Here is a 25,572-nt window from a genome sequence, read left to right on the forward strand (position 1 = left end):
ATTGTGCTAAACTTCATGTGTTACAGCGAGAACATGCAAACCTTTGTTGTTAACTGCAGCTTCAACATTGAGCTGCAAAAATGCTTTTCCCGCAGTAACATCACGATAATAACACATGTTAGGTTCTCACAGCACAGTGTTAAAGTGACAGCGAGCACACAGTGTGTTAGGACCATTTGGAAGTCCAACATTTTTGCGGTTTGGAGAATTCAGCTTGTATACAGAACATGAAAACGTAAGCATGACTGTGTCATCACAGCATGTATAAAAAGGCTGTTTCTGAAGCGTTCCCTCGCTTACGGCCATACCGCCCTGAACACGCCCGATCTCGTCTGATCTCGGCAGCCAAGCAGGGCCGGGCCTGGTCAGTACTTGGATGGGTGACCGCCTGGGAATACCGGGTGCTGTAAGCTTTTGCACTTCAACACGCAAATGACAGTTTAAATATTGAAACGAATCTGAGGCACTCTTTTAGCTCATTTTCTAATAGGATGGTTAGTGAGTCTTGCGCAAAGAGCTCTCCCACTGATGTAGTAATGTCAAAATCTTCAAGCGTTATATCAATATCACTGTACATGCACAGAGCACCTGTAGATGTTTTTGTGCACACACTCACAAATGTTTATGACGTGAAGTTTGCAGCATTGAGTATGCATTACAGCTGTGCTGTCATGTGCAGGTATTAAAAAAAATAGAAACCAATCAATATCCTTCACTCTAAATTGTTTTTTAAATCACAACAAAATGGGTTACAGTATCTACATGAACCCCGTTGTCGAGGAAGCCTCTCACTTACGGCCATACCACGCCTGAACTCATCTGACCTCTGAAGCTAAGCAGGGGCTGTCCTGGATAGTAGCATCACCTTCACCTTGCTCCATGTTAGAAACTCCATGATATCGTGTTCCCTGCTCAGGGTATCACATTGATGCGCATTTACGCAGTATTCTTCGGGACCGCAGCCAGCAGCCAATAAGAATTAAAACTCGTTGCTCATGGGTGTCAGGTGGACACTGTGCCTGCTGCACACTACAAGGTTAACAAGTTCCTCACTACTGAGCCCAGACGGACTAGCCATAGACATTTTCTGCATTTACGGAATAAATAAGTTTGTGCATTTCCTAAATATTTCGTTCTTGTTGTTTTTTTGTTTTACACAAAAGCGAAAGGCAATCAGGAGCGTTGTCATGAAGCCTTTCCTGAAGCTGCCTCCACTGAGTGAGCAGCAGCGCCCTCTGCCGTTTGTGTGTTGAAGTGCAAAAGCTTACAGCACCTGGTATTCCCAGGCGGTCTCCCATCCAAGTACTGACCAGGCCCGACCCTGCTTAGCTTCCGAGATCAGACGAGATCGGGCGTGTTCAGGGTGGTATGGCCGTAAGTGAGTGAAGCCCGCTATAAAAGACCTTTTATAGGCTGCAAATGTCACAGCGTTTAAACTATAGTATTGTGCTAAACTTCATGTGTTACAGCGAGAACATGCAAACCTTTGTTGTTAACTGCAGCTTCAACATTGAGCTGCAAAAATGCTTTTCCCGCAGTAACATCACGATAATAACACATGTTAGGTTCTCACAGCACAGTGTTAAAGTGACAGCGAGCACACAGTGTGTTAGGACCATTTGGAAGTCCAACATTTTTGCGGTTTGGAGAATTCAGCTTGTATACAGAACATGAAAACGTAAGCATGACTGTGTCATCACAGCATGTATAAAAAGGCTGTTTCTGAAGCGTTCCCTCGCTTACGGCCATACCGCCCTGAACACCCCCGATCTCGTCTGATCTCGGCAGCCAAGCAGGGCCGGGCCTGGTCAGTACTTGGATGGGTGACCGCCTGGGAATACCGGGTGCTGTAAGCTTTTGCACTTCAACACGCAAATGACAGTTTAAATATTGAAACGAATCTGAGGCACTCTTTTAGCTCATTTTCTAATAGGATGGTTAGTGAGTCTTGCGCAAAGAGCTCTCCCACTGATGTAGTAATGTCAAAATCTTCAAGCGTTATATCAATATCACTGTACATGCACAGAGCACCTGTAGATGTTTTTGTGCACACACTCACAAATGTTTATGACGTGAAGTTTGCAGCATTGAGTATGCATTACAGCTGTGCTGTCATGTGCAGGTATTAAAAAAAATAGAAACCAATCAATATCCTTCACTCTAAATTGTTTTTTAAATCACAACAAAATGGGTTACAGTATCTACATGAACCCCGTTGTCGAGGAAGCCTCTCACTTACGGCAATACCACGCATGAGCTCATCTGACCTCTGAAGCTAAGCAGGGGCTGTCCTGGATAGTAGCATCACCTTCACCTTGCTCCATGTTAGAAACTCCATGATATCGTGTTCCCTCCTCAGGGTATCACATTGATGCGCATTTACGCAGTATTCTTCGGGACCGCAGCCAGCAGCCAATAAGAATTAAAACTCGTTGCTCATGGGTGTCAGGTGGACACTGTGCCTGCTGCACACTACAAGGTTAACAAGTTCCTCACTACTGAGCCCAGACGGACTAGCCATAGACATTTTCTGCATTTACGGAATAAATAAGTTTGTGCATTTCCTAAATATTTCGTTCTTGTTGTTTTTTTGTTTTACACAAAAGCGAAAGGCAATCAGGAGCGTTGTCACGAAGCCTTTCCTGAAGCTGCCTCCACTGAGTGAGCAGCAGCGCCCTCTGCCGTTTGTGTGTTGAAGTGCAAAAGCTTACAGCACCTGGTATTCCCAGGCGGTCTCCCATCCAAGTACTGACCAGGCCCGACCCTGCTTAGCTTCCGAGATCAGACGAGATCGGGCGTGTTCAGGGTGGTATGGCCGTAAGCGAGTGAAGCCCGCTATAAAAGACCTTTTATAGGCTGCAAATGTCACAGCGTTTAAACTATAGTATTGTGCTAAACTTCATGTGTTACAGCGAGAACATGCAAACCTTTGTTGTTAACTGCAGCTTCAACATTGAGCTGCAAAAATGCTTTTCCCGCAGTAACATCACGATAATAACACATGTTAGGTTCTCACAGCACAGTGTTAAAGTGACAGCGAGCACACAGTGTGTTAGGACCATTTGGAAGTCCAACATTTTTGCGGTTTGGAGAATTCAGCTTGTATACAGAACATGAAAACGTAAGCATGACTGTGTCATCACAGCATGTATAAAAAGGCTGTTTCTGAAGCGTTCCCTCGCTTACGGCCATACCGCCCTGAACACGCCCGATCTCGTCTGATTTCGGCAGCCAAGCAGGGCCGGGCCTGGTCAGTACTTGGATGGGTGACCGCCTGGGAATACCGGGTGCTGTAAGCTTTTGCACTTCAACACGCAAATGACAGTTTAAATATTGAAACGAATCTGAGGCACTCTTTTAGCTCATTTTCTAATAGGATGGTTAGTGAGTCTTGCGCAAAGAGCTCTCCCACTGATGTAGTAATGTCAAAATCTTCAAGCGTTATATCAATATCACTGTACATGCACAGAGCACCTGTAGATGTTTTTGTGCACACACTCACAAATGTTTATGACGTGAAGTTTGCAGCATTGAGTATGCATTACAGCTGTGCTGTCATGTGCAGGTATTAAAAAAAATAGAAACCAATCAATATTCTTCACTCTAAATTGTTTTTGGGTTACAGTATCTACATGAACCCCGTTGTCGAGGAAGCCTCTCACTTACGGCCATACCACGCCTGAACTCATCTGACCTCTGAAGCTAAGCAGGGGCTGTCCTGGATAGTAGCATCACCTTCACCTTCACCTTGCTCCATGTTAGAAACTCCATGATATCGTGTTCCCTGCTCAGGGTATCACATTGATGCGCATTTACGCAGTATTCTTCGGGACCGCAGCCAGCAGCCAATAAGAATTAAAACTCGTTGCTCATGGGTGTCAGGTGGACACTGTGCCTGCTGCACACTACAAGGTTAACAAGTTCCTCACTACTGAGCCCAGACGGACTAGCCATAGACATTTTCTGCATTTACGGAATAAATAAGTTTGTGCATTTCCTAAATATTTCGTTCTTGTTGTTTTTTTGTTTTACACAAAAGCGAAAGGCAATCAGGAGCGTTGTCACGAAGCCTTTCCTGAAGCTGCCTCCACTGAGTGAGCAGCAGCGCCCTCTGCCGTTTGTGTGTTGAAGTGCAAAAGCTTACAGCACCTGGTATTCCCAGGCGGTCTCCCATCCAAGTACTGACCAGGCCCGACCCTGCTTAGCTTCCGAGATCAGACGAGATCGGGCGTGTTCAGGGTGGTATGGCTGTAAGCCAGTGAAGCCCGCTATAAAAGACCTTTTATAGGCTGCAAATGTCACAGCGTTTAAACTATAGTATTGTGCTAAACTTCATGTGTTACAGCGAGAACATGCAAACCTTTGTTGTTAACTGCAGCTTCAACATTGAGCTGCAAAAATGCTTTTCCCGCAGTAACATCACGATAATAACACATGTTAGGTTCTCACAGCACAGTGTTAAAGTGACAGCGAGCACACAGTGTGTTAGGACCATTTGGAAGTCCAACATTTTTGCGGTTTGGAGAATTCAGCTTGTATACAGAACATGAAAACGTAAGCATGACTGTGTCATCACAGCATGTATAAAAAGGCTGTTTCTGAAGCGTTCCCTCGCTTACGGCCATACCGCCCTGAACACGCCCGATCTCGTCTGATCTCGGCAGCCAAGCAGGGCCGGGCCTGGTCAGTACTTGGATGGGTGACTGCCTGGGAATACCGGGTGCTGTAAGCTTTTGCACTTCAACACGCAAATGACAGTTTAAATATTGAAACGAATCTGAGGCACTCTTTTAGCTCATTTTCTAATAGGATGGTTAGTGAGTCTTGCGCAAAGAGCTCTCCCACTGATGTAGTAATGTCAAAATCTTCAAGCGTTATATCAATATCACTGTACATGCACAGAGCACCTGTAGATGTTTTTGTGCACACACTCACAAATGTTTATGACGTGAAGTTTGCAGCATTGAGTATGCATTACAGCTGTGCTGTCATGTGCAGGTATTAAAAAAAATAGAAACCAATCAATATCCTTCACTCTAAATTGTTTTTTAAATCACAACAAAATGGGTTACAGTATCTACATGAACCCCGTTGTCGAGGAAGCCTCTCACTTACGGCCATACCACGCCTGAACTCATCTGACCTCTGAAGCTAAGCAGGGGCTGTCCTGGATAGTAGCATCACCTTCACCTTGCTCCATGTTAGAAACTCCATGATATCGTGTTCCCTGCTCAGGGTATCACATTGATGCGCATTTACGCAGTATTCTTCGGGACCGCAGCCAGCAGCCAATAAGAATTAAAACTCGTTGCTCATGGGTGTCAGGTGGACACTGTGCCTGCTGCACACTACAAGGTTAACAAGTTCCTCACTACTGAGCCCAGACGGACTAGCCATAGACATTTTCTGCATTTACGGAATAAATAAGTTTGTGCATTTCCTAAATATTTCGTTCTTGTTGTTTTTTTGTTTTACACAAAAGCGAAAGGCAATCAGGAGCGTTGTCACGAAGCCTTTCCTGAAGCTGCCTCCACTGAGTGAGCAGCAGCGCCCTCTGCCGTTTGTGTGTTGAAGTGCAAAAGCTTACAGCACCTGGTATTCCCAGGCGGTCTCCCATCCAAGTACTGACCAGGCCCGACCCTGCTTAGCTTCCGAGATCAGACGAGATCGGGCGTGTTCAGGGTGGTATGGCCGTAAGCGAGTGAAGCCCGCTATAAAAGACCTTTTATAGGCTGCAAATGTCACAGCGTTTAAACTATAGTATTGTGCTAAACTTCATGTGTTACAGCGAGAACATGCAAACCTTTGTTGTTAACTGCAGCTTCAACATTGAGCTGCAAAAATGCTTTTCCCGCAGTAACATCACGATAATAACACATGTTAGGTTCTCACAGCACAGTGTTAAAGTGACAGCGAGCACACAGTGTGTTAGGACCATTTGGAAGTCCAACATTTTTGCGGTTTGGAGAATTCAGCTTGTATACAGAACATGAAAACGTAAGCATGACTGTGTCATCACAGCATGTATAAAAAGGCTGTTTCTGAAGCGTTCCCTCGCTTACGGCCATACCGCCCTGAACACCCCCGATCTCGTCTGATCTCGGCAGCCAAGCAGGGCCGGGCCTGGTCAGTACTTGGATGGGTGACCGCCTGGGAATACCGGGTGCTGTAAGCTTTTGCACTTCAACACGCAAATGACAGTTTAAATATTGAAACGAATCTGAGGCACTCTTTTAGCTCATTTTCTAATAGGATGGTTAGTGAGTCTTGCGCAAAGAGCTCTCCCACTGATGTAGTAATGTCAAAATCTTCAAGCGTTATATCAATATCACTGTACATGCACAGAGCACCTGTAGATGTTTTTGTGCACACACTCACAAATGTTTATGACGTGAAGTTTGCAGCATTGAGTATGCATTACAGCTGTGCTGTCATGTGCAGGTATTAAAAAAAATAGAAACCAATCAATATCCTTCACTCTAAATTGTTTTTTAAATCACAACAAAATGGGTTACAGTATCTACATGAACCCCGTTGTCGAGGAAGCCTCTCACTTACGGCAATACCACGCATGAGCTCATCTGACCTCTGAAGCTAAGCAGGGGCTGTCCTGGATAGTAGCATCACCTTCACCTTGCTCCATGTTAGAAACTCCATGATATCGTGTTCCCTCCTCAGGGTATCACATTGATGCGCATTTACGCAGTATTCTTCGGGACCGCAGCCAGCAGCCAATAAGAATTAAAACTCGTTGCTCATGGGTGTCAGGTGGACACTGTGCCTGCTGCACACTACAAGGTTAACAAGTTCCTCACTACTGAGCCCAGACGGACTAGCCATAGACATTTTCTGCATTTACGGAATAAATAAGTTTGTGCATTTCCTAAATATTTCGTTCTTGTTGTTTTTTTGTTTTACACAAAAGCGAAAGGCAATCAGGAGCGTTGTCACGAAGCCTTTCCTGAAGCTGCCTCCACTGAGTGAGCAGCAGCGCCCTCTGCCGTTTGTGTGTTGAAGTGCAAAAGCTTACAGCACCTGGTATTCCCAGGCGGTCTCCCATCCAAGTACTGACCAGGCCCGACCCTGCTTAGCTTCCGAGATCAGACGAGATCGGGCGTGTTCAGGGTGGTATGGCCGTAAGCGAGTGAAGCCCGCTATAAAAGACCTTTTATAGGCTGCAAATGTCACAGCGTTTAAACTATAGTATTGTGCTAAACTTCATGTGTTACAGCGAGAACATGCAAACCTTTGTTGTTAACTGCAGCTTCAACATTGAGCTGCAAAAATGCTTTTCCCGCAGTAACATCACGATAATAACACATGTTAGGTTCTCACAGCACAGTGTTAAAGTGACAGCGAGCACACAGTGTGTTAGGACCATTTGGAAGTCCAACATTTTTGCGGTTTGGAGAATTCAGCTTGTATACAGAACATGAAAACGTAAGCATGACTGTGTCATCACAGCATGTATAAAAAGGCTGTTTCTGAAGCGTTCCCTCGCTTACGGCCATACCGCCCTGAACACCCCCGATCTCGTCTGATCTCGGCAGCCAAGCAGGGCCGGGCCTGGTCAGTACTTGGATGGGAGACCGCCTGGGAATACCGGGTGCTGTAAGCTTTTGCACTTCAACACGCAAATGACAGTTTAAATATTGAAACGAATCTGAGGCACTCTTTTAGCTCATTTTCTAATAGGATGGTTAGTGAGTCTTGCGCAAAGAGCTCTCCCACTGATGTAGTAATGTCAAAATCTTCAAGCGTTATATCAATATCACTGTACATGCACAGAGCACCTGTAGATGTTTTTGTGCACACACTCACAAATGTTTATGACGTGAAGTTTGCAGCATTGAGTATGCATTACAGCTGTGCTGTCATGTGCAGGTATTAAAAAAAATAGAAACCAATCAATATCCTTCACTCTAAATTGTTTTTTAAATCACAACAAAATGGGTTACAGTATCTACATGAACCCCGTTGTCGAGGAAGCCTCTCACTTACGGCCATACCACGCCTGAACTCATCTGACCTCTGAAGCTAAGCAGGGGCTGTCCTGGATAGTAGCATCACCTTCACCTTGCTCCATGTTAGAAACTCCATGATATCGTGTTCCCTCCTCAGGGTATCACATTGATGCGCATTTACGCAGTATTCTTCGGGACCGCAGCCAGCAGCCAATAAGAATTAAAACTCGTTGCTCATGGGTGTCAGGTGGACACTGTGCCTGCTGCACACTACAAGGTTAACAAGTTCCTCACTACTGAGCCCAGACGGACTAGCCATAGACATTTTCTGCATTTACGGAATAAATAAGTTTGTGCATTTCCTAAATATTTCGTTCTTGTTGTTTTTTTGTTTTACACAAAAGCGAAAGGCAATCAGGAGCGTTGTCACGAAGCCTTTCCTGAAGCTGCCTCCACTGAGTGAGCAGCAGCGCCCTCTGCCGTTTGTGTGTTGAAGTGCAAAAGCTTACAGCACCTGGTATTCCCAGGCGGTCTCCCATCCAAGTACTGACCAGGCCCGACCCTGCTTAGCTTCCGAGATCAGACGAGATCGGGCGTGTTCAGGGTGGTATGGCCGTAAGCGAGTGAAGCCCGCTATAAAAGACCTTTTATAGGCTGCAAATGTCACAGCGTTTAAACTATAGTATTGTGCTAAACTTCATGTGTTACAGCGAGAACATGCAAACCTTTGTTGTTAACTGCAGCTTCAACATTGAGCTGCAAAAATGCTTTTCCCGCAGTAACATCACGATAATAACACATGTTAGGTTCTCACAGCACAGTGTTAAAGTGACAGCGAGCACACAGTGTGTTAGGACCATTTGGAAGTCCAACATTTTTGCGGTTTGGAGAATTCAGCTTGTATACAGAACATGAAAACGTAAGCATGACTGTGTCATCACAGCATGTATAAAAAGGCTGTTTCTGAAGCGTTCCCTCGCTTACGGCCATACCGCCCTGAACACCCCCGATCTCGTCTGATCTCGGCAGCCAAGCAGGGCCGGGCCTGGTCAGTACTTGGATGGGTGACCGCCTGGGAATACCGGGTGCTGTAAGCTTTTGCACTTCAACACGCAAATGACAGTTTAAATATTGAAACGAATCTGAGGCACTCTTTTAGCTCATTTTCTAATAGGATGGTTAGTGAGTCTTGCGCAAAGAGCTCTCCCACTGATGTAGTAATGTCAAAATCTTCAAGCGTTATATCAATATCACTGTACATGCACAGAGCACCTGTAGATGTTTTTGTGCACACACTCACAAATGTTTATGACGTGAAGTTTGCAGCATTGAGTATGCATTACAGCTGTGCTGTCATGTGCAGGTATTAAAAAAAATAGAAACCAATCAATATCCTTCACTCTAAATTGTTTTTTAAATCACAACAAAATGGGTTACAGTATCTACATGAACCCCGTTGTCGAGGAAGCCTCTCACTTACGGCCATACCACGCCTGAACTCATCTGACCTCTGAAGCTAAGCAGGGGCTGTCCTGGATAGTAGCATCACCTTCACCTTGCTCCATGTTAGAAACTCCATGATATCGTGTTCCCTCCTCAGGGTATCACATTGATGCGCATTTACGCAGTATTCTTCGGGACCGCAGCCAGCAGCCAATAAGAATTAAAACTCGTTGCTCATGGGTGTCAGGTGGACACTGTGCCTGCTGCACACTACAAGGTTAACAAGTTCCTCACTACTGAGCCCAGACGGACTAGCCATAGACATTTTCTGCATTTACGGAATAAATAAGTTTGTGCATTTCCTAAATATTTCGTTCTTGTTGTTTTTTTGTTTTACACAAAAGCGAAAGGCAATCAGGAGCGTTGTCACGAAGCCTTTCCTGAAGCTGCCTCCACTGAGTGAGCAGCAGCGCCCTCTGCCGTTTGTGTGTTGAAGTGCAAAAGCTTACAGCACCTGGTATTCCCAGGCGGTCTCCCATCCAAGTACTGACCAGGCCCGACCCTGCTTAGCTTCCGAGATCAGACGAGATCGGGCGTGTTCAGGGTGGTATGGCCATAAGCGAGTGAAGCCCGCTATAAAAGACCTTTTATAGGCTGCAAATGTCACAGCGTTTAAACTATAGTATTGTGCTAAACTTCATGTGTTACAGCGAGAACATGCAAACCTTTGTTGTTAACTGCAGCTTCAACATTGAGCTGCAAAAATGCTTTTCCCGCAGTAACATCACGATAATAACACATGTTAGGTTCTCACAGCACAGTGTTAAAGTGACAGCGAGCACACAGTGTGTTAGGACCATTTGGAAGTCCAACATTTTTGCGGTTTGGAGAATTCAGCTTGTATACAGAACATGAAAACGTAAGCATGACTGTGTCATCACAGCATGTATAAAAAGGCTGTTTCTGAAGCGTTCCCTCGCTTACGGCCATACCGCCCTGAACACCCCCGATCTCGTCTGATCTCGGCAGCCAAGCAGGGCCGGGCCTGGTCAGTACTTGGATGGGTGACCGCCTGGGAATACCGGGTGCTGTAAGCTTTTGCACTTCAACACGCAAATGACAGTTTAAATATTGAAACGAATCTGAGGCACTCTTTTAGCTCATTTTCTAATAGGATGGTTAGTGAGTCTTGCGCAAAGAGCTCTCCCACTGATGTAGTAATGTCAAAATCTTCAAGCGTTATATCAATATCACTGTACATGCACAGACCACCTGTAGATGTTTTTGTGCACACACTCACAAATGTTTATGACGTGAAGTTTGCAGCATTGAGTATGCATTACAGCTGTGCTGTCATGTGCAGGTATTAAAAAAAATAGAAACCAATCAATATCCTTCACTCTAAATTGTTTTTTAAATCACAACAAAATGGGTTACAGTATCTACATGAACCCCGTTGTCGAGGAAGCCTCTCACTTACGGCCATACCACGCCTGAACTCATCTGACCTCTGAAGCTAAGCAGGGGCTGTCCTGGATAGTAGCATCACCTTCACCTTGCTCCATGTTAGAAACTCCATGATATCGTGTTCCCTGCTCAGGGTATCACATTGATGCGCATTTACGCAGTATTCTTCGGGACCGCAGCCAGCAGCCAATAAGAATTAAAACTCGTTGCTCATGGGTGTCAGGTGGACACTGTGCCTGCTGCACACTACAAGGTTAACAAGTTCCTCACTACTGAGCCCAGACGGACTAGCCATAGACATTTTCTGCATTTACGGAATAAATAAGTTTGTGCATTTCCTAAATATTTCGTTCTTGTTGTTTTTTTGTTTTACACAAAAGCGAAAGGCAATCAGGAGCGTTGTCACGAAGCCTTTCCTGAAGCTGCCTCCACTGAGTGAGCAGCAGCGCCCTCTGCCGTTTGTGTGTTGAAGTGCAAAAGCTTACAGCACCTGGTATTCCCAGGCGGTCTCCCATCCAAGTACTGACCAGGCCCGACCCTGCTTAGCTTCCGAGATCAGACGAGATCGGGCGTGTTCAGGGTGGTATGGCCATAAGCGAGTGAAGCCCGCTATAAAAGACCTTTTATAGGCTGCAAATGTCACAGCGTTTAAACTATAGTATTGTGCTAAACTTCATGTGTTACAGCGAGAACATGCAAACCTTTGTTGTTAACTGCAGCTTCAACATTGAGCTGCAAAAATGCTTTTCCCGCAGTAACATCACGATAATAACACATGTTAGGTTCTCACAGCACAGTGTTAAAGTGACAGCGAGCACACAGTGTGTTAGGACCATTTGGAAGTCCAACATTTTTGCGGTTTGGAGAATTCAGCTTGTATACAGAACATGAAAACGTAAGCATGACTGTGTCATCACAGCATGTATAAAAAGGCTGTTTCTGAAGCGTTCCCTCGCTTACGGCCATACCGCCCTGAACACCCCCGATCTCGTCTGATCTCGGCAGCCAAGCAGGGCCGGGCCTGGTCAGTACTTGGATGGGTGACCGCCTGGGAATACCGGGTGCTGTAAGCTTTTGCACTTCAACACGCAAATGACAGTTTAAATATTGAAACGAATCTGAGGCACTCTTTTAGCTCATTTTCTAATAGGATGGTTAGTGAGTCTTGCGCAAAGAGCTCTCCCACTGATGTAGTAATGTCAAAATCTTCAAGCGTTATATCAATATCACTGTACATGCACAGAGCACCTGTAGATGTTTTTGTGCACACACTCACAAATGTTTATGACGTGAAGTTTGCAGCATTGAGTATGCATTACAGCTGTGCTGTCATGTGCAGGTATTAAAAAAAATAGAAATCAATCAATATCCTTCACTCTAAATTGTTTTTTAAATCACAACAAAATGGGTTACAGTATCTACATGAACCCCGTTGTCGAGGAAGCCTCTCACTTACGGCCATACCACGCCTGAACTCATCTGACCTCTGAAGCTAAGCAGGGGCTGTCCTGGATAGTAGCATCACCTTCACCTTGCTCCATGTTAGAAACTCCATGATATCGTGTTCCCTGCTCAGGGTATCACATTGATGCGCATTTACGCAGTATTCTTCGGGACCGCAGCCAGCAGCCAATAAGAATTAAAACTCGTTGCTCATGGGTGTCAGGTGGACACTGTGCCTGCTGCACACTACAAGGTTAACAAGTTCCTCACTACTGAGCCCAGACGGACTAGCCATAGACATTTTCTGCATTTACGGAATAAATAAGTTTGTGCATTTCCTAAATATTTCGTTCTTGTTGTTTTTTTGTTTTACACAAAAGCGAAAGGCAATCAGGAGCGTTGTCACGAAGCCTTTCCTGAAGCTGCCTCCACTGAGTGAGCAGCAGCGCCCTCTGCCGTTTGTGTGTTGAAGTGCAAAAGCTTACAGCACCTGGTATTCCCAGGCGGTCTCCCATCCAAGTACTGACCAGGCCCGACCCTGCTTAGCTTCCGAGATCAGACGAGATCGGGCGTGTTCAGGGTGGTATGGCCGTAAGCGAGTGAAGCCCGCTATAAAAGACCTTTTATAGGCTGCAAATGTCACAGCGTTTAAACTATAGTATTGTGCTAAACTTCATGTGTTACAGCGAGAACATGCAAACCTTTGTTGTTAACTGCAGCTTCAACATTGAGCTGCAAAAATGCTTTTCCCGCAGTAACATCACGATAATAACACATGTTAGGTTCTCACAGCACAGTGTTAAAGTGACAGCGAGCACACAGTGTGTTAGGACCATTTGGAAGTCCAACATTTTTGCGGTTTGGAGAATTCAGCTTGTATACAGAACATGAAAACGTAAGCATGACTGTGTCATCACAGCATGTATAAAAAGGCTGTTTCTGAAGCGTTCCCTCGCTTACGGCCATACCGCCCTGAACACGCCCGATCTCGTCTGATCTCGGCAGCCAAGCAGGGCCGGGCCTGGTCAGTACTTGGATGGGTGACCGCCCGGGAATACCGGGTGCTGTAAGCTTTTGCACTTCAACACGCAAATGACAGTTTAAATATTGAAACGAATCTGAGGCACTCTTTTAGCTCATTTTCTAATAGGATGGTTAGTGAGTCTTGCGCAAAGAGCTCTCCCACTGATGTAGTAATGTCAAAATCTTCAAGCGTTATATCAATATCACTGTACATGCACAGAGCACCTGTAGATGTTTTTGTGCACACACTCACAAATGTTTATGACGTGAAGTTTGCAGCATTGAGTATGCATTACAGCTGTGCTGTCATGTGCAGGTATTAAAAAAAATAGAAACCAATCAATATCCTTCACTCTAAATTGTTTTTTAAATCACAACAAAATGGGTTACAGTATCTACATGAACCCCGTTGTCGAGGAAGCCTCTCACTTACGGCCATACCACGCCTGAGCTCATCTGACCTCTGAAGCTAAGCAGGGGCTGTCCTGGATAGTAGCATCACCTTCACCTTGCTCCATGTTAGAAACTCCATGATATCGTGTTCCCTGCTCAGGGTATCACATTGATGCGCATTTACGCAGTATTCTTCGGGACCGCAGCCAGCAGCCAATAAGAATTAAAACTCGTTGCTCATGGGTGTCAGGTGGACACTGTGCCTGCTGCACACTACAAGGTTAACAAGTTCCTCACTACTGAGCCCAGACGGACTAGCCATAGACATTTTCTGCATTTACGGAATAAATAAGTTTGTGCATTTCCTAAATATTTCGTTCTTGTTGTTTTTTTGTTTTACACAAAAGCGAAAGGCAATCAGGAGCGTTGTCACGAAGCCTTTCCTGAAGCTGCCTCCACTGAGTGAGCAGCAGCGCCCTCTGCCGTTTGTGTGTTGAAGTGCAAAAGCTTACAGCACCTGGTATTCCCAGGCGGTCTCCCATCCAAGTACTGACCAGGCCCGACCCTGCTTAGCTTCCGAGATCAGACGAGATCGGGCGTGTTCAGGGTGGTATGGCCGTAAGCCAGTGAAGCCCGCTATAAAAGACCTTTTATAGGCTGCAAATGTCACAGCGTTTAAACTATAGTATTGTGCTAAACTTCATGTGTTACAGCGAGAACATGCAAACCTTTGTTGTTAACTGCAGCTTCAACATTGAGCTGCAAAAATGCTTTTCCCGCAGTAACATCACGATAATAACACATGTTAGGTTCTCACAGCACAGTGTTAAAGTGACAGCGAGCACACAGTGTGTTAGGACCATTTGGAAGTCCAACATTTTTGCGGTTTGGAGAATTCAGCTTGTATACAGAACATGAAAACGTAAGCATGACTGTGTCATCACAGCATGTATAAAAAGGCTGTTTCTGAAGCGTTCCCTCGCTTACGGCCATACCGCCCTGAACACCCCCGATCTCGTCTGATCTCGGTAGCCAAGCAGGGCCGGGCCTGGTCAGTACTTGGATGGGTGACCGCCCGGGAATACCGGGTGCTGTAAGCTTTTGCACTTCAACACGCAAATGACAGTTTAAATATTGAAACGAATCTGAGGCACTCTTTTAGCTCATTTTCTAATAGGATGGTTAGTGAGTCTTGCGCAAAGAGCTCTCCCACTGATGTAGTAATGTCAAAATCTTCAAGCGTTATATCAATATCACTGTACATGCACAGAGCACCTGTAGATGTTTTTGTGCACACACTCACAAATGTTTATGACGTGAAGTTTGCAGCATTGAGTATGCATTACAGCTGTGCTGTCATGTGCAGGTATTAAAAAAAATAGAAACCAATCAATATCCTTCACTCTAAATTGTTTTTTAAATCACAACAAAATGGGTTACAGTATCTACATGAACCCCGTTGTCGAGGAAGCCTCTCACTTACGGCCATACCACGCCTGAGCTCATCTGACCTATGAAGCTAAGCAGGGGCTGTCCTGGATAGTAGCATCACCTTCACCTTGCTCCATGTTAGAAACTCCATGATATCGTGTTCCCTGCTCAGGGTATCACATTGATGCGCATTTACGCAGTATTCTTCGGGACCGCAGCCAGCAGCCAATAAGAATTAAAACTCGTTGCTCATGGGTGTCAGGTGGACACTGTGCCTGCTGCACACTACAAGGTTAACAAGTTCCTCACTACTGAGCCCAGACGGACTAGCCATAGACATTTTCTGCATTTACGGAATAAATAAGTTTGTGCATTTCCTAAATATTTCGTTCTTGTTGTTTTTTTGTTTTACACAAAAGCGAAAGGCAATCAGGAGCGTTGTCACGAAGCCTTTCCTGAAGCTGCCTCCACTGAGTGAGCAGCAGCGCCCTCTGCCGTTTGTGTGTTGAAGTGCAAAAGCTTACAGCACCTGGTATTCCCAGGCGGTCTCCCATCCAAGTACTGACCAGGCCCGACCCTGCTTAGCTTCCGAGATCAGACGAGATCGGGCGTGTTCAGGGTGGTATGGCCGTAAGCCAGTGAAGCCCGCTATAAAAGACCTTTTATAGGCTGCAAATGTCACAGCGTTTAAACTATAGTATTGTGCTAAACTTCATGTGTTACAGCGAGAACATGCAAACCTTTGTTGTTAACTGCAGCTTCAACATTGAGCTGCAAAAATGCTTTTCCCGCAGTAACATCACGATAATAACACATGTTAGGTTCTCACAGCACAGTGTTAAAGTGACAGCGAGCACACAGTGTGTTAGGACCATTTGGAAGTCCAACATTTTTGCGGTTTGGAGAATTCAGCTTGTATACAGAACATGAAAACGTAAGCATGACTGTGTCATCACAGCATGTATAAAAAGGCTGTTTCTGAAGCGTTCCCTCGCTTACGGCCATACCGCCCTGAACACGCCCGATCTCGTCTGATCTCGGCAGCCAAGCAGGGCCGGGCCTGGTCAGTACTTGGATGGGTGACCGCCTGGGAATACCGGGTGCTGTAAGCTTTTGCACTTCAACACGCAAATGACAGTTTAAATATTGAAACGAATCTGAGGCACTCTTTTAGCTCATTTTCTAATAGGATGGTTAGTGAGTCTTGCGCAAAGAGCTCTCCCACTGATGTAGTAATGTCAAAATCTTCAAGCGTTATATCAATATCACTGTACATGCACAGACCACCTGTAGATGTTTTTGTGCACACACTCACAAATGTTTATGACGTGAAGTTTGCAGCATTGAGTATGCATTACAGCTGTGCTGTCATGTGCAGGTATTAAAAAAAATAGAAACCAATCAATATCCTTCACTCTAAATTGTTTTTTAAATCACAACAAAATGGGTTACAGTATCTACATGAACCCCGTTGTCGAGGAAGCCTCTCACTTACGGCCATACCACGCCTGAACTCATCTGACCTCTGAAGCTAAGCAGGGGCTGTCCTGGATAGTAGCATCACCTTCACCTTGCTCCATGTTAGAAACGCCATGATATCGTGTTCCCTGCTCAGGGTATCACATTGATGCGCATTTACGCAGTATTCTTCGGGACCGCAGCCAGCAGCCAATAAGAATTAAAACTCGTTGCTCATGGGTGTCAGGTGGACACTGTGCCTGCTGCACACTACAAGATTAACAAGTTCCTCACTACTGAGCCCAGACGGACTAGCCATAGACATTTTCTGCATTTACGGAATAAATAAGTTTGTGCATTTCCTAAATATTTCGTTCTTGTTGTTTTTTTGTTTTACACAAAAGCCAAAGGCAATCAGGAGCGTTGTCACGAAGCCTTTCCTGAAGCTGCCTCCACTGAGTGAGCAGCAGCGCCCTCTGCCGTTTGTGTGTTGAAGTGCAAAAGCTTACAGCACCTGGTATTCCCGGGCGGTCTCCCATCCAAGTACTGACCAGGCCCGACCCTACTTAGCTTCCGAGATCAGACGAGATCGGGCGTGTTCAGGGTGGTATGGCCGTAAGCCAGTGAAGCCCGCTATAAAAGACCTTTTATAGGCTGCAAATGTCACAGCGTTTAAACTATAGTATTGTGCTAAACTTCATGTGTTACAGCGAGAACATGCAAACCTTTGTTGTTAACTGCAGCTTCAACATTGAGCTGCAAAAATGCTTTTCCCGCAGTAACATCACGATAATAACACATGTTAGGTTCTCACAGCACAGTGTTAAAGTGACAGCGAGCACACAGTGTGTTAGGACCATTTGGAAGTCCAACATTTTTGCGGTTTGGAGAATTCAGCTTGTATACAGAACATGAAAACGTAAGCATGACTGTGTCATCACAGCATGTATAAAAAGGCTGTTTCTGAAGCGTTCCCTCGCTTACGGCCATACCGCCCTGAACACGCCCGATCTCGTCTGATCTCGGCAGCCAAGCAGGGCAGGGCCGGGCCTGGTCAGTACTTGGATGGGTGACCGCCTGGGAATACCGGGTGCTGTAAGCTTTTGCACTTCAACACGCAAATGACAGTTTAAATATTGAAACGAATCTGAGGCACTCTTTTAGCTCATTTTCTAATAGGATGGTTAGTGAGTCTTGCGCAAAGAGCTCTCCCACTGATGTAGTAATGTCAAAATCTTCAAGCGTTATATCAATATCACTGTACATGCACAGAGCACCTGTAGATGTTTTTGTGCACACACTCACAAATGTTTATGACGTGAAGTTTGCAGCATTGAGTATGCATTACAGCTGTGCTGTCATGTGCAGGTACTAAAAAAAATAGAAACCAATCAATATCCTTCACTCTAAATTGTTTTTTAAATCACAACAAAATGGGTTACAGTATCTACATGAACCCCGTTGTCGAGGAAGCCTCTCACTTACGGCCATACCACGCCTGAGCTCATCTGACCTCTGAAGCTAAGCAGGGGCTGTCCTGGATAGTAGCATCACCTTCACCTTGCTCCATGTTAGAAACTCCATGATATCGTGTTCCCTGCTCAGGGTATCACATTGATGCGCATTTACGCAGTATTCTTCGGGACCGCAGCCAGCAGCCAATAAGAATTAAAACTCGTTGCTCATGGGTGTCAGGTGGACACTGTGCCTGCTGCACACTACAAGGTTAACAAGTTCCTCACTACTGAGCCCAGACGGACTAGCCATAGACATTTTCTGCATTTACGGAATAAATAAGTTTGTGCATTTCCTAAATATTTCGTTCTTGTTGTTTTTTTGTTTTACACAAAAGCGAAAGGCAATCAGGAGCGTTGTCACGAAGCCTTTCCTGAAGCTGCCTCCACTGAGTGAGCAGCAGCGCCCTCTGCCGTTTGTGTGTTGAAGTGCAAAAGCTTACAGCACCTGGTATTCCCAGGCGGTCTCCCATCCAAGTACTGACCAGGCCCGACCCTGCTTAGCTTCCGAGATCAGACGAGATCGGGCGTGTTCAGGGTGGTATGGCCGTAAGCGAGTGAAGCCCGCTATAAAAGACCTTTTATAGGCTGCAAATGTCACAGCGTTTAAACTATAGTATTGTGCTAAACTTCATGTGTTACAGCGAGAACATGCAAACCTTTGTTGTTAACTGCAGCTTCAACATTGAGCTGCAAAAATGCTTTTCCCGCAGTAACATCACGATAATAACACATGTTAGGTTCTCACAGCACAGTGTTAAAGTGACAGCGAGCACACAGTGTGTTAGGACCATTTGGAAGTCCAACATTTTTGCGGTTTGGAGAATTCAGCTTGTATACAGAACATGAAAACGTAAGCATGACTGTGTCATCACAGCATGTATAAAAAGGCTGTTTCTGAAGCATTCCCTCGCTTACGGCCATACCGCCCTGAACACGCCCGATCTCGTCTGATCTCGGCAGCCAAGCAGGGCAGGGCCGGGCCTGGTCAGTACTTGGATGGGTGACCGCCTGGGAATACCGGGTGCTGTAAGCTTTTGCACTTCAACACGCAAATGACAGTTTAAATATTGAAACGAATCTGAGGCACTCTTTTAGCTCATTTTCTAATAGGATGGTTAGTGAGTCTTGCGCAAAGAGCTCTCCCACTGCTGTAGTAATGTCAAAATCTTCAAGCGTTATATCAATATCACTGTACATGCACAGAGCACCTGTAGATGTTTTTGTGCACACACTCACAAATGTTTATGACGTGAAGTTTGCAGCATTGAGTATGCATTACAGCTGTGCTGTCATGTGCAGGTACTAAAAAAAATAGAAACCAATCAATATCCTTCACTCTAAATTGTTTTTTAAATCACAACAAAATGGGTTACAGTATCTACATGAACCCCGTTGTCGAGGAAGCCTCTCACTTACGGCCATACCACGCCTGAGCTCATCTGACCTCTGAAGCTAAGCAGGGGCTGTCCTGGATAGTAGCATCACCTTCACCTTGCTCCATGTTAGAAACTCCATGATATCGTGTTCCCTGCTCAGGGTATCACATTGATGCGCATTTACGCAGTATTCTTCGGGACCGCAGCCAGCAGCCAATAAGAATTAAAACTCGTTGCTCATGGGTGTCAGGTGGACACTGTGCCTGCTGCACACTACAAGGTTAACAAGTTCCTCACTACTGAGCCCAGACGGACTAGCCATAGACATTTTCTGCATTTACGGAATAAATAAGTTTGTGCATTTCCTAAATATTTCGTTCTTGTTGTTTTTTTGTTTTACACAAAAGCGAAAGGCAATCAGGAGCGTTGTCACGAAGCCTTTCCTGAAGCTGCCTCCACTGAGTGAGCAGCAGCGCCCTCTGCCGTTTGTGTGTTGAAGTGCAAAAGCTTACAGCACCTGGTATTCCCAGGCGGTCTCCCATCCAAGTACTGACCAGGCCCGACCCTGCTTAGCTTCCGAGATCAGACGAGATCGGGCGTGTTCAGGGTGGTATGGCCGTAAGCGAGTGAAGCCCGCTATAAAAGACCTTTTATAGGCTGCAAATGTCACAGCGTTTAAACTATAGTATTGTGCTAAACTTCATGTGTTACAGCGAGAACATGCAAACCTTTGTTGTTAACTGCAGCTTCAACATTGAGCTGCAAAAATGCTTTTCCCGCAGTAACATCACGATAATAACACATGTTAGGTTCTCACAGCACAGTGTTAAAGTGACAGCGAGCACACAGTGTGTTAGGACCATTTGGAAGTCCAACATTTTTGCGGTTTGGAGAATTCAGCTTGTATACAGAACATGAAAACGTAAGCATGACTGTGTCATCACAGCATGTATAAAAAGGCTGTTTCTGAAGCGTTCCCTCGCTTACGGCCATACCGCCCTGAACACGCCCGATCTCGTCTGATCTCGGCAGCCAAGCAGGGCCGGGCCTGGTCAGTACTTGGATGGGTGACCGCCTGGGAATACCGGGTGCTGTAAGCTTTTGCACTTCAACACGCAAATGACAGTTTAAATATTGAAACGAATCTGAGGCACTCTTTTAGCTCATTTTCTAATAGGATGGTTAGTGAGTCTTGCGCAAAGAGCTCTCCCACTGATGTAGTAATGTCAAAATCTTCAAGCGTTATATCAATATCACTGTACATGCACAGAGCACCTGTAGATGTTTTTGTGCACACACTCACAAATGTTTATGACGTGAAGTTTGCAGCATTGAGTATGCATTACAGCTGTGCTGTCATGTGCAGGTATTAAAAAAAATAGAAACCAATCAATATCCTTCACTCTAAATTGTTTTTTAAATCACAACAAAATGGGTTACAGTATCTACATGAACCCCGTTGTCGAGGAAGCCTCTCACTTACGGCCATACCACGCCTGAGCTCATCTGACCTCTGAAGCTAAGCAGGGGCTGTCCTGGATAGTAGCATCACCTTCAGCTTGCTCCATGTTACAAACTCCATGATATCGTGTTCCCTGCTCAGGGTATCGCATTGATGCGCATTTACGCAGTATTCTTCGGGACCGCAGCCAGCAGCCAATAAGAATTAAAACTCGTTGCTCATGGGTGTCAGGTGGACACTGTGCCTGCTGCACACTACAAGGTTAACAAGTTCCTCACTACTGAGCCCAGACGGACTAGCCATAGACATTTTCTGCATTTACGGAATAAATAAGTTTGTGCATTTCCTAAATATTTCGTTCTTGTTGTTTTTTTGTTTTACACAAAAGCCAAAGGCAATCAGGAGCGTTGTCACGAAGCCTTTCCTGAAGCTGCCTCCACTGAGTGAGCAGCAGCGCCCTCTGCCGTTTGTGTGTTGAAGTGCAAAAGCTTACAGCACCTGGTATTCCCGGGCGGTCTCCCATCCAAGTACTGACCAGGCCCGACCCTACTTAGCTTCCGAGATCAGACGAGATCGGGCGTGTTCAGGGTGGTATGGCCGTAAGCGAGTGAAGCCCGCTATAAAAGACCTTTTATAGGCTGCAAATGTCACAGCGTTTAAACTATAGTATTGTGCTAAACTTCATGTGTTACAGCGAGAACATGCAAACCTTTGTTGTTAACTGCAGCTTCAACATTGAGCTGCAAAAATGCTTTTCCCGCAGTAACATCACGATAATAACACATGTTAGGTTCTCACAGCACAGTGTTAAAGTGACAGCGAGCACACAGTGTGTTAGGACCATTTGGAAGTCCAACATTTTTGCGGTTTGGAGAATTCAGCTTGTATACAGAACATGAAAACGTAAGCATGACTGTGTCATCACAGCATGTATAAAAAGGCTGTTTCTGAAGCGTTCCCTCGCTTACGGCCATACCGCCCTGAACACGCCCGATCTCGTCTGATCTCGGCAGCCAAGCAGGGCAGGGCCGGGCCTGGTCAGTACTTGGATGGGTGACCGCCTGGGAATACCGGGTGCTGTAAGCTTTTGCACTTCAACACGCAAATGACAGTTTAAATATTGAAACGAATCTGAGGCACTCTTTTAGCTCATTTTCTAATAGGATGGTTAGTGAGTCTTGCGCAAAGAGCTCTCCCACTGATGTAGTAATGTCAAAATCTTCAAGCGTTATATCAATATCACTGTACATGCACAGAGCACCTGTAGATGTTTTTGTGCACACACTCACAAATGTTTATGACGTGAAGTTTGCAGCATTGAGTATGCATTACAGCTGTGCTGTCATGTGCAGGTACTAAAAAAAATAGAAACCAATCAATATCCTTCACTCTAAATTGTTTTTTAAATCACAACAAAATGGGTTACAGTATCTACATGAACCCCGTTGTCGAGGAAGCCTCTCACTTACGGCCATACCACGCCTGAGCTCATCTGACCTCTGAAGCTAAGCAGGGGCTGTCCTGGATAGTAGCATCACCTTCACCTTGCTCCAGCACCTGGTATTCCCAGGCGGTCTCCCATCCAAGTACTGACCAGGCCCGACCCTGCTTAGCTTCCGAGATCAGACGAGATCGGGCGTGTTCAGGGTGGTATGGCCGTAAGCGAGTGAAGCCCGCTATAAAAGACCTTTTATAGGCTGCAAATGTCACAGCGTTTAAACTATAGTATTGTGCTAAACTTCATGTGTTACAGCGAGAACATGCAAACCTTTGTTGTTAACTGCAGCTTCAACATTGAGCTGCAAAAATGCTTTTCCCGCAGTAACATCACGATAATAACACATGTTAGGTTCTCACAGCACAGTGTTAAAGTGACAGCGAGCACACAGTGTGTTAGGACCATTTGGAAGTCCAACATTTTTGCGGTTTGGAGAATTCAGCTTGTATACAGAACATGAAAACGTAAGCATGACTGTGTCATCACAGCATGTATAAAAAGGCTGTTTCTGAAGCGTTCCCTCGCTTACGGCCATACCGCCCTGAACACGCCCGATCTCGTCTGATCTCGGCAGCCAAGCAGGGCCGGGCCTGGTCAGTACTTGGATGGGTGACCGCCTGGGAATACCGGGTGCTGTAAGCTTTTGCACTTCAACACGCAAATGACAGTTTAAATATTGAAACGAATCTGAGGCACTCTTTTAGCTCATTTTATAATAGGATGGTTAGTGAGTCTTGCGCAAAGAGCTCTCCCACTGATGTAGTAATGTCAAAATCTTCAAGCGTTATATCAATATCACTGTACATGCACAGAGCACCTGTAGATGTTTTTGTGCACACACTCACAAATGTTTATGACGTGAAGTTTGCAGCATTGAGTATGCATTACAGCTGTGCTGTCATGTGCAGGTATTAAAAAAAATAGAAACCAATCAATATCCTTCACTCTAAATTGTTTTTTAAATCACAACAAAATGGGTTACAGTATCTACATGAACCCCGTTGTCGAGGAAGCCTCTCACTTACGGCCATACCACGCCTGAACTCATCTGACCTCTGAAGCTAAGCAGGGGCTGTCCTGGATAGTAGCATCACCTTCACCTTGCTCCATGTTAGAAACTCCATGATATCGTGTTCCCTGCTCAGGGTATCGCATTGATGCGCATTTACGCAGTATTCTTCGGGACCGCAGCCAGCAGCCAATAAGAATTAAAACTCGTTGCTCATGGGTGTCAGGTGGACACTGTGCCTGCTGCACACTACAAGGTTAACAAGTTCCTCACTACTGAGCCCAGACGGACTAGCCATAGACATTTTCTGCATTTACGGAATAAATAAGTTTGTGCATTTCCTAAATATTTCGTTCTTGTTGTTTTTTTGTTTTACACAAAAGCGAAAGGCAATCAGGAGCGTTGTCACGAAGCCTTTCCTGAAGCTGCCTCCACTGAGTGAGCAGCAGCGCCCTCTGCCGTTTGTGTGTTGAAGTGCAAAAGCTTACAGCACCTGGTATTCCCAGGCGGTCTCCCATCCAAGTACTGACCAGGCCCGACCCTGCTTAGCTTCCGAGATCAGACGAGATCGGGCGTGTTCAGGATGGTATGGTCGTAAGCGAGTGAAGCCCGCTATAAAAGACCTTTTATAGGCTGCAAATGTCACAGCGTTTAAACTATAGTATTGTGCTAAACTTCATGTGTTACAGCGAGAACATGCAAACCTTTGTTGTTAACTGCAGCTTCAACATTGAGCTGCAAAAATGCTTTTCCCGCAGTAACATCACGATAATAACACATGTTAGGTTCTCACAGCACAGTGTTAAAGTGACAGCGAGCACACAGTGTGTTAGGACCATTTGGAAGTCCAACATTTTTGCGGTTTGGAGAATTCAGCTTGTATACAGAACATGAAAACGTAAGCATGACTGTGTCATCACAGCATGTATAAAAAGGCTGTTTCTGAAGCGTTCCATCGCTTACGGCCATACCGCCCTGAACACGCCCGATCTCGTCTGATCTCGGCAGCCAAGCAGGGCAGGGCCGGGCCTGGTCAGTACTTGGATGGGTGACCGCCTGGGAATACCGGGTGCTGTAAGCTTTTGCACTTCAACACGCAAATGACAGTTTAAATATTGAAACGAATCTGAGGCACTCTTTTAGCTCATTTTCTAATAGGATGGTTAGTGAGTCTTGCGCAAAGAGCTCTCCCACTGATGTAGTAATGTCAAAATCTTCAAGCGTTATATCAATATCACTGTACATGCACAGAGCACCTGTAGATGTTTTTGTGCACACACTCACAAATGTTTATGACGTGAAGTTTGCAGCATTGAGTATGCATTACAGCTGTGCTGTCATGTGCAGGTATTAAAAAAAATAGAAACCAATCAATATCCTTCACTCTAAATTGTTTTTTAAATCACAACAAAATGGGTTACAGTATCTACATGAACCCCGTTGTCGAGGAAGCCTCTCACTTACGGCCATACCACGCCTGAGCTCATCTGACCTCTGAAGCTAAGCAGGGGCTGTCCTGGATAGTAGCATCACCTTCACCTTGCTCCATGTTAGAAACTCCATGATATCGTGTTCCCTGCTCAGGGTATCGCATTGATGCGCATTTACGCAGTATTCTTCGGGACCGCAGCCAGCAGCCAATAAGAATTAAAACTCGTTGCTCATGGGTGTCAGGTGGACACTGTGCCTGCTGTACACTACAAGGTTAACAAGTTCCTCACTACTGAGCCCAGACGGACTAGCCATAGACATTTTCTGCATTTACGGAATAAATAAGTTTGTGCATTTCCTAAATATTTCGTTCTTGTTGTTTTTTTGTTTTACACAAAAGCGAAAGGCAATCAGGAGCGTTGTCACGAAGCCTTTCCTGAAGCTGCCTCCACTGAGTGAGCAGCAGCGCCCTCTGCCGTTTGTGTGTTGAAGTGCAAAAGCTTACAGTACCTGGTATTCCCAGGCGGTCTCCCATCCAAGTACTGACCAGGCCCGACCCTGCTTAGCTTCCGAGATCAGACGAGATCGGGCGTGTTCAGGGTGGTATGGCCGTAAGCGAGTGAAGCCCGCTATAAAAGACCTTTTATAGGCTGCAAA

General features: G+C 45.4%; 36 non-coding genes across 36 annotated transcripts; 18 read left to right on the forward strand and 18 right to left on the reverse strand.

Moving 5' to 3' along the window:
* Positions 1 to 294: 294 nt before the first annotated feature.
* Positions 295 to 413, forward strand: LOC134621508 (5S ribosomal RNA). Its single transcript, XR_010092263.1, has one exon. It is a non-coding gene; the product is annotated as a 5S ribosomal RNA (ribosomal RNA).
* Positions 414 to 1,261: 848 nt separating this feature from the next.
* LOC134622130 (5S ribosomal RNA) lies at positions 1,262 to 1,380 on the reverse strand. Its single transcript, XR_010092833.1, has one exon. It is a non-coding gene; the product is annotated as a 5S ribosomal RNA (ribosomal RNA).
* Positions 1,381 to 1,737: 357 nt separating this feature from the next.
* On the forward strand, positions 1,738 to 1,856 carry LOC134621545 (5S ribosomal RNA). Its single transcript, XR_010092298.1, has one exon. It is a non-coding gene; the product is annotated as a 5S ribosomal RNA (ribosomal RNA).
* An 848-nt stretch (positions 1,857 to 2,704) lies between these two features.
* LOC134622068 (5S ribosomal RNA) lies at positions 2,705 to 2,823 on the reverse strand. The gene has a single exon (XR_010092775.1). It is a non-coding gene; the product is annotated as a 5S ribosomal RNA (ribosomal RNA).
* Positions 2,824 to 3,180: 357 nt separating this feature from the next.
* LOC134621682 (5S ribosomal RNA) lies at positions 3,181 to 3,299 on the forward strand. The gene has a single exon (XR_010092429.1). It is a non-coding gene; the product is annotated as a 5S ribosomal RNA (ribosomal RNA).
* Positions 3,300 to 4,137: 838 nt separating this feature from the next.
* LOC134622100 (5S ribosomal RNA) lies at positions 4,138 to 4,256 on the reverse strand. The gene has a single exon (XR_010092804.1). It is a non-coding gene; the product is annotated as a 5S ribosomal RNA (ribosomal RNA).
* A 357-nt stretch (positions 4,257 to 4,613) lies between these two features.
* Positions 4,614 to 4,732, forward strand: LOC134621667 (5S ribosomal RNA). Its single transcript, XR_010092415.1, has one exon. It is a non-coding gene; the product is annotated as a 5S ribosomal RNA (ribosomal RNA).
* Positions 4,733 to 5,580: 848 nt separating this feature from the next.
* Positions 5,581 to 5,699, reverse strand: LOC134622070 (5S ribosomal RNA). The gene has a single exon (XR_010092777.1). It is a non-coding gene; the product is annotated as a 5S ribosomal RNA (ribosomal RNA).
* A 357-nt stretch (positions 5,700 to 6,056) lies between these two features.
* LOC134621546 (5S ribosomal RNA) lies at positions 6,057 to 6,175 on the forward strand. Its single transcript, XR_010092299.1, has one exon. It is a non-coding gene; the product is annotated as a 5S ribosomal RNA (ribosomal RNA).
* An 848-nt stretch (positions 6,176 to 7,023) lies between these two features.
* LOC134622071 (5S ribosomal RNA) lies at positions 7,024 to 7,142 on the reverse strand. Its single transcript, XR_010092778.1, has one exon. It is a non-coding gene; the product is annotated as a 5S ribosomal RNA (ribosomal RNA).
* A 357-nt stretch (positions 7,143 to 7,499) lies between these two features.
* LOC134621613 (5S ribosomal RNA) lies at positions 7,500 to 7,618 on the forward strand. Its single transcript, XR_010092364.1, has one exon. It is a non-coding gene; the product is annotated as a 5S ribosomal RNA (ribosomal RNA).
* Positions 7,619 to 8,466: 848 nt separating this feature from the next.
* On the reverse strand, positions 8,467 to 8,585 carry LOC134622072 (5S ribosomal RNA). The gene has a single exon (XR_010092779.1). It is a non-coding gene; the product is annotated as a 5S ribosomal RNA (ribosomal RNA).
* Positions 8,586 to 8,942: 357 nt separating this feature from the next.
* Positions 8,943 to 9,061, forward strand: LOC134621547 (5S ribosomal RNA). Its single transcript, XR_010092300.1, has one exon. It is a non-coding gene; the product is annotated as a 5S ribosomal RNA (ribosomal RNA).
* Positions 9,062 to 9,909: 848 nt separating this feature from the next.
* LOC134622107 (5S ribosomal RNA) lies at positions 9,910 to 10,028 on the reverse strand. Its single transcript, XR_010092811.1, has one exon. It is a non-coding gene; the product is annotated as a 5S ribosomal RNA (ribosomal RNA).
* A 357-nt stretch (positions 10,029 to 10,385) lies between these two features.
* On the forward strand, positions 10,386 to 10,504 carry LOC134621549 (5S ribosomal RNA). Its single transcript, XR_010092302.1, has one exon. It is a non-coding gene; the product is annotated as a 5S ribosomal RNA (ribosomal RNA).
* An 848-nt stretch (positions 10,505 to 11,352) lies between these two features.
* On the reverse strand, positions 11,353 to 11,471 carry LOC134622108 (5S ribosomal RNA). Its single transcript, XR_010092812.1, has one exon. It is a non-coding gene; the product is annotated as a 5S ribosomal RNA (ribosomal RNA).
* Positions 11,472 to 11,828: 357 nt separating this feature from the next.
* LOC134621550 (5S ribosomal RNA) lies at positions 11,829 to 11,947 on the forward strand. The gene has a single exon (XR_010092303.1). It is a non-coding gene; the product is annotated as a 5S ribosomal RNA (ribosomal RNA).
* An 848-nt stretch (positions 11,948 to 12,795) lies between these two features.
* LOC134622073 (5S ribosomal RNA) lies at positions 12,796 to 12,914 on the reverse strand. Its single transcript, XR_010092780.1, has one exon. It is a non-coding gene; the product is annotated as a 5S ribosomal RNA (ribosomal RNA).
* Positions 12,915 to 13,271: 357 nt separating this feature from the next.
* On the forward strand, positions 13,272 to 13,390 carry LOC134621600 (5S ribosomal RNA). Its single transcript, XR_010092351.1, has one exon. It is a non-coding gene; the product is annotated as a 5S ribosomal RNA (ribosomal RNA).
* An 848-nt stretch (positions 13,391 to 14,238) lies between these two features.
* On the reverse strand, positions 14,239 to 14,357 carry LOC134622074 (5S ribosomal RNA). Its single transcript, XR_010092781.1, has one exon. It is a non-coding gene; the product is annotated as a 5S ribosomal RNA (ribosomal RNA).
* A 357-nt stretch (positions 14,358 to 14,714) lies between these two features.
* LOC134621651 (5S ribosomal RNA) lies at positions 14,715 to 14,833 on the forward strand. The gene has a single exon (XR_010092400.1). It is a non-coding gene; the product is annotated as a 5S ribosomal RNA (ribosomal RNA).
* Positions 14,834 to 15,681: 848 nt separating this feature from the next.
* On the reverse strand, positions 15,682 to 15,800 carry LOC134622075 (5S ribosomal RNA). The gene has a single exon (XR_010092782.1). It is a non-coding gene; the product is annotated as a 5S ribosomal RNA (ribosomal RNA).
* Positions 15,801 to 16,157: 357 nt separating this feature from the next.
* Positions 16,158 to 16,276, forward strand: LOC134621509 (5S ribosomal RNA). Its single transcript, XR_010092264.1, has one exon. It is a non-coding gene; the product is annotated as a 5S ribosomal RNA (ribosomal RNA).
* Positions 16,277 to 17,124: 848 nt separating this feature from the next.
* Positions 17,125 to 17,243, reverse strand: LOC134622152 (5S ribosomal RNA). Its single transcript, XR_010092855.1, has one exon. It is a non-coding gene; the product is annotated as a 5S ribosomal RNA (ribosomal RNA).
* A 357-nt stretch (positions 17,244 to 17,600) lies between these two features.
* On the forward strand, positions 17,601 to 17,724 carry LOC134621755 (5S ribosomal RNA). The gene has a single exon (XR_010092499.1). It is a non-coding gene; the product is annotated as a 5S ribosomal RNA (ribosomal RNA).
* An 848-nt stretch (positions 17,725 to 18,572) lies between these two features.
* Positions 18,573 to 18,691, reverse strand: LOC134622077 (5S ribosomal RNA). The gene has a single exon (XR_010092783.1). It is a non-coding gene; the product is annotated as a 5S ribosomal RNA (ribosomal RNA).
* Positions 18,692 to 19,048: 357 nt separating this feature from the next.
* Positions 19,049 to 19,172, forward strand: LOC134621756 (5S ribosomal RNA). The gene has a single exon (XR_010092500.1). It is a non-coding gene; the product is annotated as a 5S ribosomal RNA (ribosomal RNA).
* An 848-nt stretch (positions 19,173 to 20,020) lies between these two features.
* On the reverse strand, positions 20,021 to 20,139 carry LOC134622078 (5S ribosomal RNA). The gene has a single exon (XR_010092784.1). It is a non-coding gene; the product is annotated as a 5S ribosomal RNA (ribosomal RNA).
* A 357-nt stretch (positions 20,140 to 20,496) lies between these two features.
* Positions 20,497 to 20,615, forward strand: LOC134621510 (5S ribosomal RNA). The gene has a single exon (XR_010092265.1). It is a non-coding gene; the product is annotated as a 5S ribosomal RNA (ribosomal RNA).
* An 848-nt stretch (positions 20,616 to 21,463) lies between these two features.
* LOC134622153 (5S ribosomal RNA) lies at positions 21,464 to 21,582 on the reverse strand. Its single transcript, XR_010092856.1, has one exon. It is a non-coding gene; the product is annotated as a 5S ribosomal RNA (ribosomal RNA).
* Positions 21,583 to 21,939: 357 nt separating this feature from the next.
* LOC134621758 (5S ribosomal RNA) lies at positions 21,940 to 22,063 on the forward strand. Its single transcript, XR_010092502.1, has one exon. It is a non-coding gene; the product is annotated as a 5S ribosomal RNA (ribosomal RNA).
* Positions 22,064 to 22,523: 460 nt separating this feature from the next.
* LOC134621744 (5S ribosomal RNA) lies at positions 22,524 to 22,641 on the reverse strand. The gene has a single exon (XR_010092488.1). It is a non-coding gene; the product is annotated as a 5S ribosomal RNA (ribosomal RNA).
* A 357-nt stretch (positions 22,642 to 22,998) lies between these two features.
* Positions 22,999 to 23,117, forward strand: LOC134621511 (5S ribosomal RNA). The gene has a single exon (XR_010092266.1). It is a non-coding gene; the product is annotated as a 5S ribosomal RNA (ribosomal RNA).
* Positions 23,118 to 23,965: 848 nt separating this feature from the next.
* LOC134621521 (5S ribosomal RNA) lies at positions 23,966 to 24,084 on the reverse strand. The gene has a single exon (XR_010092276.1). It is a non-coding gene; the product is annotated as a 5S ribosomal RNA (ribosomal RNA).
* A 357-nt stretch (positions 24,085 to 24,441) lies between these two features.
* Positions 24,442 to 24,565, forward strand: LOC134621760 (5S ribosomal RNA). Its single transcript, XR_010092503.1, has one exon. It is a non-coding gene; the product is annotated as a 5S ribosomal RNA (ribosomal RNA).
* An 848-nt stretch (positions 24,566 to 25,413) lies between these two features.
* Positions 25,414 to 25,532, reverse strand: LOC134622127 (5S ribosomal RNA). Its single transcript, XR_010092830.1, has one exon. It is a non-coding gene; the product is annotated as a 5S ribosomal RNA (ribosomal RNA).
* Positions 25,533 to 25,572: the final 40 nt, after the last annotated feature.

This window comes from Pelmatolapia mariae, linkage group LG23, assembly GCF_036321145.2.
Source record: "Pelmatolapia mariae isolate MD_Pm_ZW linkage group LG23, Pm_UMD_F_2, whole genome shotgun sequence".
Classification (NCBI taxonomy): domain Eukaryota; kingdom Metazoa; phylum Chordata; class Actinopteri; order Cichliformes; family Cichlidae; genus Pelmatolapia; species Pelmatolapia mariae.